This window comes from Cnephaeus nilssonii, assembly GCF_951640355.1.
Source record: "Cnephaeus nilssonii genome assembly, chromosome: X".
NCBI classification, from domain to species: Eukaryota; Metazoa; Chordata; class Mammalia; order Chiroptera; family Vespertilionidae; genus Cnephaeus; species Cnephaeus nilssonii.
In genome coordinates, this window is record NC_137071.1 from 45,957,057 (window position 1) to 45,966,610 (window position 9,554).

Genomic DNA, 9,554 nt, shown 5'->3' on the forward strand with positions numbered 1-9,554 from the left:
TAATTATTTTTAAAATATATTAAAATATATATTGATTTCAGAGAGGAAGGGAGAGGAAAAGAGAGAAACATCAATAATGAGAGAGAATCATTGATCAGCTTCCTCCTGCACACCCCACACTGAGGATCAAGCCTGTAACCTGGGCGTGTGCCCTGACTGTGACCTCTTGGTTCATAGGTTGATGCTCAACCACTGAGCCACAATGGCTAGGCCAAGCCTCTTTCTTTAAATGCCTCATTGGACACTGGATTTCTACTACAGTAGACTTTCAATGTGGTGGACAGATTATTCCAGCTTTATCCAGGCCCAAACAGAGATTGTTCCCCATATATCTATTCAGAGACTGTCTGATTCACCTTTCCCCTGTGTGCATGTGTGCCAGTTCCCAGAACAGGCCCTTGCTCTTCCCTAGGCAAGCATGTAAAGTATTTTTCCTGTATCTTGGGCGTGTCATGTCCCAGTACCCCTATCCATCCTGCCATACTATCCTATATAATAAAAGCCCAGCAACTGAAATGGTGGAATGACCAGAATGACCAGAGACCAGAATGACTGTGGCCCCTTGCCAGCCCGGCCCCACCCCCCAGCGGGGACCACCACCCCGATCAGGAGCAGGGTTGGCCTTTGAACCACCCGTGACCCCTCACCCCAGCTTGCCCTGCCCCCCAGCGGGAACCCCCACCACGATCATGGGCTGAACCTTTAAATGGAACACCTGGGTTGCCATCAGCCTCTGTGTTACTCAGCCACAATCCCCACTACAAACCATCCATGGCCCCTCACCCCAGCTGGCCCCACCCCCAGTGGGGACCCCCACCCAGATCCAGGGCCCCCATTGAGGCAGGCCAGCCACCTCCCACCCATACACCAGGCCTCTATCCTATATAATAAAAGGGTAATATGCAAATTGACCTTAATGGCGGAACGACAAGAACAACCACTCAACCAGTCACTGTGAGGTGCACTGACTAGCTCTTAGTCCCTTTCCCAGGCTGGCAGGCTCTGATCGCCTGATGGCGAATGGGGAACTGGGGGTGGGTGGTGGGGGATGCAGCTAGCACCAGGCCAAGGCTGCCACCCCACCAGTCGCCCCACACACAGAAGGCAACCTGTGGGGGGGGGGCAGGGCTGGCAAGCGGGTGGGAATGGCCCACCTCTCGGTTCCTCCCCCTGGCCGGCAGGCTCTGATCACACGATGGCAAGTGGGGAACTGGGGGGTGGGTGGTGGCAGGGGGTGGGGCCAGCTGTGGGCGGCGGGGAAGATGGCCCTGATCACAGGCCAGGCCTAGGGACTGTACCCGTGCATGAATTTCATGCGTCGGGCCTCTAGTCCTATATAATAAAAGCCTAATATGCTAAGTGTCTGGTTGTCCAGTCATCCGTTCAACCAATCAAAATGTAATATGCTAATGATATGCTAAGGCTGCTCAACTGCTCGCTATGACTTGCATTGACCACCAGGGGGCAGACAGTCAACTGGCCGACCAGACACTATGACGTGCACTAACCACCAGGGGGCAGATGCTCCAACCAATAGGTTAACTTGCTGCTGGGGTCTGGCCAATCAGGACTGAGCAAGACAGGCCAGACATGCCCTGGAGCCCTCCCGCAGTCCCTCTCTGACTGGCCAACCTCCCGCATCCCTCCCCTGCCTGATCGTGCACCAGTGGGGTCCCTTGGCCTGTCCTGCACCCTCTCGCAATCCGGGACCCCTCAGAGGATGTCGGAGAGCCAGTTTCAGCCTGATCCTGCAGGGCACACTGAGGGACCCCATTGGTGCACAAATTCATGCACTGGGTCTTTAGCATTCTATATAAGCCTTTAGCACCTGCCAACTGTCACACAAAATGCACTCTGTTAATTGCCAAAAAAGAAAGTAAAATTATAACCCAAGGGAGAAAATATTTGCAAATCATGCACCTGGTAAGGGATGTAAATCCATAACATATAAAATATACTTAGAACTCAATGATAAAAAGACAAATGACCAATTAAATATGAATAAAGTATATTAATAGATATTTCTCCAAATAAGATGACCAATAGGCACAGGAAATTCTCAACCTCACTACTTATCTGGGAAATGCACCTCAAAACTGTAATAAGATACCATTTCACACCCACTAGGATAACTATAATAAAAAGAAAGAAAATAAGTGTTGAGGAGGATGTGGAGAAAGTGAAACTCTCATACATTGCTGGTAAGAATGTAAAATGGCACAACACTTTAGAAAACAATATGGCAGTTCCTTAAAAAGTTAAACATAGACTTACCATATGACCCAGCAACTCTACTCATAGGTATGTGTAACCAAGAGAAATGTAAACATATGCCCTCACAAAAATTTCTACATGTTCATAGCAGAATTATTCATAATATCCAAAAAGTGGAAACAACCCATAGGTCCATCACTAATGAACATATAAAAATTCTGTGCTATACCCATGAAATGGAATATTATGTGGCAATAAAAAGGAACAAACTACCGACACAGCTGCAACATGGATGCACCTCAAAAACATTATGCTAAGTGAAAGAAGCCAGTCATAACAGACCGCATACTGAATGATACCATTTATAGGAAATGTCCAAAAGGCAAATACACTGAGAGAGAGATTAGTGGTTTTCAGAGACTCGGGGAGAGAGAAATAATGAATGGGGGTGGTTGCTAGGGGATATGCCATTTGAGGGGTGATAAAATTTTCTGAAATGAAATAATTTTCAGAAATATGCAAATATATTAAAACTTACTGATTTGTATACTTTAAATGGGTGAATTATATGGTATGTAAATTGTATATCAATAAAGCTGTTATAAGGAGTAATCTGAAAAGCAATAGCATAATAAAAATAATTTGGGCTCCAAATCTAAGACAGAACTAATATTGTTAATTGATCATTTGTTCTTACATGTTAATGAGAAAAAAACAAAACACAAAGGTAAAGGAGACCAATATGCAAAGCCAAGAAGGCATACAGATTGGCTAATGAATATTTAAAGAAGGAAAAAAATACCCCAGCTTATAAGGGCTAACACATCCATGGCACATGCTATATAAGTGCTTCATGTGTATTAACTCATTGAATCCTGGAAACCACCCTATGAAGTAGGCTCCCAGTCCCGCACAGTGAATGCCATGGGCTACTCAGGACTGTGTAACACCTCCATCCCATTCATGGTTGTCTTCTGACTTGTGTGGGGTATGAGCACCACTGACCCTAGTGGCCTGACTTCAACTCAGGGATCACTGAGAGTGTCAGGAGAGCTTTCTCCTGGAGTCATTATTTCTGGAAGTACAAGTTTGCTATGTGCTATGTGGCAGTAGGTGAGCCCATCTACCCCAGTGAGATCCTGGAGTGCCAATATTCTGTGTGGTGGGCACATGTACATCCATCAGCCTTAGCAATCAGCTAGGCTTTGAGTGAGGTTGTCAGCTGCTGATGAAAGGTGGATTTCCAACAAAGACACACATGCCCAATAGAGGAAGACCACTGTGCTTTGGCCCAGCAGTGTGCCCTGGGAGGTTCTGCTGTCAGGGCCAAGATTTCCTCCAGGAAACAGTTATGTTATGCACCAATATGAGGAAAAATGGGTAATCAGAGTCACAGAAGCCTGTGACTTATTGCCTGGCCCTGATTATTTCAGTCTGGACATTTTTTTTAAAAGCAGGTGTTACCAATCATCCACTTCAGCCATAAAAATCCTTTAAAAATGCCCATGGAAAATCTGGTCTGAAACCTGTAAGCTCTGCTCCTGGAAGAATGTGCCTGGGAAACTGAATAGGCTGTCTTCTTTCCATGATTGTCAACTCCAAGCCAGGGCCTTGTTAGACCCCTAGTGGTGGGAGTAGGTAAGGGGAACCTTGAAACCCCCCTGGACCTTCACAAGGAGCTTTTCCTTTCCAATGCCCCCAGGTACTCTTCGCACAAAGAACAGAGTGACTGAATCTCAGGTGAGTGGCTTACTTGGGGGAAGGAAAGAGGATAAAAGTGAGATGCCTGTTTTTCTCGAAGGCGACTAGGCTGGAGAAAGGCAAAATGGCTCAGGGAAACCACAGACAAGAGTAAGGCTCAGCCGAAACCGGTTTGGCTCAGTGGATAGAGCGTCGGCCTGCGGACTGAAAGGTCCCAGGTTCGATTCTGGTCAAGGGTATGTACCTTGGTTGCGGGCACATCCCCAGTGGGGAGTGTGCAGGAGGCAGCTGATCGATGTTTCTCTCTCATCGATGTTTCTAACTCTCTATCCCTCTCCCTTCCTCTCTGTAAAAAATCAATAAAATAAAAAAATAAAATAAAAAAATAAAATAAAGAGTAAGGCTCAGGTCGATGGGCCCTCTATTCAATAGTGCTTGCTGGCCAGGGACTGTTTGCTAATGGGGCATGACATGGAGTGAAGGGAACTAACTCAGGCATCTCTCATCTCTCTGAATTTCAGATTCCAGCACCTGCCAGGATCCCAGTGGAGGCCCAGTAGTGTTTATGAATTGAATTGACCCATGTTGGTTCTTGGGAGACTCTGGGTATTCTAGTGGTATCAGTCTCTAATGGACTCTCCCTCTGTGGTCCTGAATTCTTGAATTTTCAGGTGTCCATTGTCCATAAGAGTCACCTAGTGGACCATAGCCTCCTTGTGTGATGGTACCTGGGGGCCTGCACATCTGGACCAGGCAATCTGTCCTTCTGTCAAATGAGCAAACAAGAGAGGAATGATTCTGAGATGAGGAGGAAAGATGCAGAGCTAGTCCCTCTATGCTCCATGGAGCATATGCTCTTTCGTGTGGCCCACACCATGCCATGTTGTCAGGGACTGAGTCATAATTATCCCTGTGTCCCTTCCAGGGGTAAAGGCTGTATCTGACACACAGTATATGAGGGTGCTTGTAGCTTTCAGCCACAGAGACCTGTCTCAAACCTTGGAGTTATTTAGGACACTTGACTTCTGAGAATGCCAGTCATCCGTATGTAAAATAACTTTTGAATGAGAGAATGGATACAAAGTGCCTGGAATGTAGAACGTGCTCAATAAATGGTAGCTGTCACCCCCATTACCATCATCATCATCTTCATTATCACCATCACCATTAGCATTTTTTTTGCACACCTCCTGTATGTCCATCCCTATGCTTGGCCTTGATTCGAAAAATAAAGGAGAACCAGTCAGTGGTGTCTGCCCCAGATGAGTATGTAGTAGGAGAACTAAGATGTACACAAATAATGAAAATCCAAATGATAATCCTGAGTAGTACTGTCAGTATATGGAGCTCAGAAGAGGGAACAGGCCTATGGGCTAGGGCCTTCTAGAAAGGCTGCTCAGAGGAGGCAGGTATTAAGGTAGGCCTGGATAGTTTGGATTTCCAATACTTGGAGGGAGATTGGGGAGGATAAGGGAGGATGTTCCTGATTTAGCTCAGCCCAGGCCAGCACTTGAAGCTGGCCTTGTCCCCCATGTCCCATTGGATTGTTGGGGGCCAGGCTCAGTGCTCAGTTGACTTTTGGAATGCAAATACTGAGCTGGCCACTGGGGGTCGACAGAGATTAAGGAATAGGGAGGCTAAAAGGGCTAGAAGATATCTTGGGGACTCTACCCCTTTGATTCAACAACCTACAGAATGTCTCATTTATTCACCTCTAAAATCCTACCTCCATCCTCCTCTGTCTTTAGAGCTCTAATCCCCTAATTCAGAAGCCCCTGGAGCTTTCTGCCTTTCCCATGAACCAATCCAAGGAGAACATTCTCTCCCTCTCCACACCTCTTCCTCCACCCCTCATGGCTGAAGTTGGGGCTGCCAGAGGCTCTGTTTTGTGTCCTGGAGAGGGGATGTGAGGGAAAAACAAGCCAGACCAGGAAGAGTTCTGTTCCTCTGAGGGGGTTGGCTTCCTTTTGAGGAAGATGCGGGGGTGGATGGTTGTCAATTGAGGTCTCACCCCAACCCTGACTTGAGCAGCCATGGAGAGATTGAGGTATGGTGGGGATAGGGTGGGGATGTTTGGTGGGAAGACTAAAAGAAAGCCTTAGAAAGAAACTGGGCCCTCATTAGGAGGTACACCGAGTTCAGACACTGGGGGTTTCCTTACCACAGGTAAGAAGGAGTCTCTAAACCAAGCTGGACTAAGTTGTGATTGGCAAGGGGAGGTTTCCATGTCAGAGATCCTGGCTGGGATAGTTCAGGGGAAGCTGGAGGGTGGTGGGCCTGAGTACCATATATGTGCCATGGTTATCTGGCCAGCTGGGTCCAGTCCCCAGTAGGCCTGGGTTTATCGGTGGAGAAAGCCAAGAGCCTGGTTCTTTAGCCTTCCTGGTAGGGTGGCAGGTAGGAAGCTAACTCATATGCTAGTGAGGGTCAGAGCCAGCAGGGATGGAGAGAAGAGGAAGCAACTGCCCTTTCCCTCTACTCCTTGGGTTGTCCAAATGTTTGCCATGCTTGGGATGTTTCTCCAGGGGAATTTTATTCCCTGTGTTTATGGGGCCTGACATGTCCAGAATGTTCACTAAGGAGCCAGGAGCAGGACTAGGCAAAGAAACCATTTCTCCAGCCAGTATCATCCTTCCCCAGGCCTACTGGCCCTGTGATATGGGGCACTAGGATGGGGTCAGTGACAGGTGGGGACAGCTGCTGCTCTCCTCCCCCAAATTCCTGAGCCCCTGACAGTGATGGATGGCCCAGCCCCTATTTGCACAGTCCCCAGGTAACTGGAGTGTGAAGACAACAGGTGGGCTGTGCTGGAATGCTGCAAGATTCCCCCCAGCAGGCTGCCCTATGCTGGCCTGGAGAGAGAGGACAGGAGGAACTGCCAGAGGAAGCTGAGCCCAGACAAGTGACATTCAGGAGGGCATGGATATTGAAGATAAGGCTTCTAAGGAGCCCAGGGTCCCAGCTATGGTTCAGAGCCTGTGCCAACCACTATTCCCCACTGAGCCATGCTCTGGCTCTCAGATGCCCTGTTCCAGACTCGTTTTAGGGGCATAGGGCAGGCCATTTACCTGTATGGGGCCCAGCGGATTGGGACAGATTTTGTGGAGTCCAGAGTAGGGTAAAGTAATATAAGGAGGGGATAAAAAGAGAGGGAGGGAGGGGCAAGCCCATCTCAGGAAGAGAGGGGCTCCTCCTATCCCTGGTCTCTTTCTGCCAACAGCCTGAGCAGAGACAGGCTGACACCTGGAAGATCAAAGTGATTTCAGTGCAAATACCCACAAACCAGGCATGAAGCTGGGGCAGGGATCAGAGAGGGCCTGGGAGTTGAGTGTCCAGTTGAGTCTTAAGCTTTTGGGACCACCCCTGCTCCTCAAGCCATTGGGACTTGTCCTGGCTGCAGTAAAACTAGACTTGCAGGGAAAACCCACCTGGAGCTGTATCTGACCTAGCCCTGGGGTGTGGCACAGCTAGGATATGGCAGAAGGAAAAGTGGGAGGGCTTGGCCCCACCCTGAGCCTGGCCTGGGCCTGACCCAGAGAGATAGTGACTTGGGAAAAGCAAGGTATTTGTAGGGGAGAGAGTGACAACCTAGGCCAACACAGACTCCAGCTGGTCTCAGCTAGGGGGAGGTGAGAGCATGGGGAAGAACAGGAGAGAATGAGGTGTTAGAAATAAGCAGCTGGGCAAAAGTGGGCTTTACAGGCTGAGGCTGGCAGTGCAGAGGATGCAGCTAGATTGAGTCTGGAACCTGTTTCTCATCTCTAAAATAGGCCCATTAATATTGACCTCAGGGATGGTGTGAGAATTAAACAAAGAGAGCACCAAAGGTATAGCATCCAACTACAATGCCCAGCACACAGTAGGTGTTCAAGAAATGAAACCTTCACTTTTTCCATCTATTGGTGTGTGTACCAGTGAGGAGGGTACAGGCAGAGGTGATGGTTCTTTGAGGGGACAGACAGGAGGCCTAGGGTAGGCCAGAGATGACTGTAGCTAGGAGAGAGGGCTGCTAGCCTTGCAGGGTGGGCTCTCTGCTCTCTGACCCTTTGGTGTGCCAGGCCCAACCCTTGGTGCACACATATTTCCAGGGCCTTGGGATATCAGCATAGAATCATGAGTAGAAGTTCCTGTTCTGTAGTCAAACAGCCCAGGTTTGAATCCTGAGTTTCCCACTTCCTGGCTGTGTAGTCTTAGGTGAGTTACTTCACTTCTCTTGTCAGAGTGCAAGGTAGGCAAGGAGAGGTCAAGGACAAGGACCCCAGAAATCCAGGGTGTTTGTATGTTCATGCATGTGTGTGTGTGACTGTGACATGATAAAATGTGGGGGCTAGACTCTACATTCCATGATGGCAGGAACCAGGCCTTGCACCTGGTGTGGCATGAGTGGGTAGGAGAGAAAGACTAAGAATTCATGTATGGATATGTATGTATGTGAGAACACCAGAGGGCTGAAAAATGTGCGTATGGCACATAAAGCAGGTGTGAGTGGGTGAGAACATGTGTGACCAGGAATGAGGGTGTCTCTGTGGGAGGCTCTGTGGAGGAATAATAGTTTCCATTTAGTAAGTGCCTTGGTGGGCCAGGCATGATGCTACGCCTTTTATATGCATTATCTCATTCACCCCTCACCTCTGTGAAGGAGGCATGATCTCCAGATTACAAGCGAGTTAACTGAAGCACACAGAAGTGAAGTGACTTGCTCAAGGAGACAGAGCTAATAAGCAGTGAAATCTGTGGCTCAGAAGTTTATACCCCTGGCCATTCATGGGGCTGGGAATCTGAGCTCATAATGTTATGCCTGAGGCCTTCTGCATCCGTGGGCCCAAGAGGTCCCCACATACTGATTTTAGTCTGCTTGGAGCTCCTCCAAGGCAAGGCTCAGCAGGGCTCTTCTGTTGGTCGCTCAGAGGCTAGCATAGAATCGGTGCTCAGGAAACTTGAAACTTGAGGGGGTGTGGACTTGGATAAGAGAGGACCCACCTCATCCACAGATCCTGACTTCCTCTCAGGCTCCCTTGGGGAGTAATTTTTCCCTACCTCAGGGGCCTGAATCACTACTTCTGAGGCCCTGCTGGGGTGGGACAGAAGGTGGGGGCCCAGAGTCACCAGCCCCCACTGAGACAGGGAGTAGTCCCAGCCCTGCTCCCGAGAAGGAAAGTATGTGCTATGACTAGGAGTGAGTAGCGTGTGGAGCGCTCCTAGACATAAAGAGGTCTCTCCTCTTTCCTCTACTGTCCTCCCCACCCAGGATTATGTGTTGGCACACTCAGGAATTGCTTCTGAATTCCCAGGTTTTCACAGCATAGCAGAGGAGCCTCATCTCTGTCATCCCACACCTGATCTTGGGTTTGCCTCCCTCCCAAAGGGCACTCAGAACATGGAAAGTGGAATCCAAGCCTTGTTCTGGGTTTATCTGGGCCTTTGGAGATGTGGCCAGGGACACAGATGGACCTTCCTAGGCCTAGTAACCTCTTGGAGGACTGTGAGTGAAGAGTAGGGTTCTGGCCATCCTGAAGGCTGCTGCTTTCCAGGCATGAACCAGATTTTAACTGTGAATGAATTAAGCAAGGATGTAAGCCAGAGGGGGCTGAAAATGTGTCAAATCACATTAGAGGGAAATGAGCATGGGCTTTGGAGAT